This window comes from Natator depressus, chromosome 3 (assembly GCF_965152275.1).
Source record: "Natator depressus isolate rNatDep1 chromosome 3, rNatDep2.hap1, whole genome shotgun sequence".
NCBI lineage: Eukaryota > Metazoa > Chordata > Testudines > Cheloniidae > Natator > Natator depressus.
Window position 1 is genome coordinate 170,692,250 of NC_134236.1, and position 1,488 is coordinate 170,693,737.

At 43.1% G+C, this 1,488-nt stretch overlaps 1 non-coding gene across 1 annotated transcript; it reads left to right on the forward strand.

Annotated features, from left to right (window-relative positions):
* Nucleotides 1–1,003: 1,003 nt before the first annotated feature.
* LOC141985613 (U6 spliceosomal RNA) lies at nucleotides 1,004–1,105 on the forward strand. The gene has a single exon (XR_012638972.1). It is a non-coding gene; the product is annotated as a U6 spliceosomal RNA (small nuclear RNA).
* Nucleotides 1,106–1,488: the final 383 nt, after the last annotated feature.

Here is a 1,488-nt window from a genome sequence, read left to right on the forward strand (position 1 = left end):
TCCAAATCTGAATTTTGTGATAAGCTCTTATGTCTTGTGTTCATACAATCCAGAACCTCAGATCCAAACAGCCCCATTTGCAGATCCAAACTATGAAACTCAGACCCACGTTATCAAAAGTGAAGAGTTTTCATATACAACACTCCTTCACCTCAGTACTTTACCATTCTGAGTGCTAATGCTATACCCATATCCACTGAAGCAGATACTTAACCAATAGCCTACAAGAAGCACAAGTTCTCGATTACTAAAAAGAGAACTTTTGACAGAGAGCCCCCCCAGGTACTGCAAGTACTTGACATCTGCTGGGTACCATGGTATATGGCTACAGATACTACAGATTGCCTGTGGCAGATTTGCTACTGTGAAAAACTAACACAAAGAAAATGGTTATAGACTCATAGACTTGAAGGTCAGAAGGGACCATCATGATCATCTAGTCTGACCTCCTGCACATCGCAGGCCACAGAACTTTGCCCACCCACTCCTATAATAAACATAGAACCTCTGGCTGGGTTACTGACATCCTCATATCATGATTTAAAGACTTCAAGTTATAGAAAATCCACCATTTGCTCTAGTTTAAACCTGCAAGTGACCCGTGCCCTATGCTGCAGAGGAAAGCAAAAAAAACAAAACAAAAAAAATCCAACCCCCACAGGGTCTCTGCCAATCTGACCCAGGAGAAAATTCCTTCGTGACCCCAAATTTGGTGATCAGTTAGCCCCTGAGCATTTCAACAAGACCCAAAAGCCATATACCTGGGAAAGAATTCTCTGTACTAACTCAGAGCCCTCCCCATCTAGTGTCCCATCACTGGCCATTGGGGAGATTTGCTACTAGCAGCTGCAGATTGGCTACATGCTATTGGAGGCAGTCTCATCATACCATCCCCTCCATAAACTTATCAAGCTCAGTCTTGAAGCCAGTTAGGTTTTTTGCCCCACACTGTTCCCCTTGGAAGGCTGTTCCATAACTTCACTCTCCTGATGGTTAGAAACCTTTGCCTAATGTCACATATACTAAAATTGGAACGATACAGAGAAGATTAGCATGGCCCCTGAGCAAGGATGACATGCAAATTTGTCACGTCTAAACTTGCTGATGGACAGCTTATATCCATTTGCTTAAAATACACTTCACAGGTTCACACCCCCTCCTGTGGAGACCAGATTTGAACTGGGTCTCCCTTGGGTCTCCATTGGGCTATGGGATACTCTTAACTTAACTTAAATAACTCCTCTCCCTTCCTGGTATTTATTCCTCTGATGTATTTATAGAGAGCAATCATATCTCCCCTCAGCCTACTTTTGGTTAGATTAAACAAGCCAAGCTCTTTAAGTCTCCTCTCATAAGGTAGGTTTTCCATTCCTCTGATCATTCTAGTGGCCCTTCTCTGAAGCTGTTCCAGTTTGGATTCATCTTTCTTATCATGGGAGACCAGAATGGCACACACTATTCCAGATGAGCTTTCACCAGTGCCTTGTA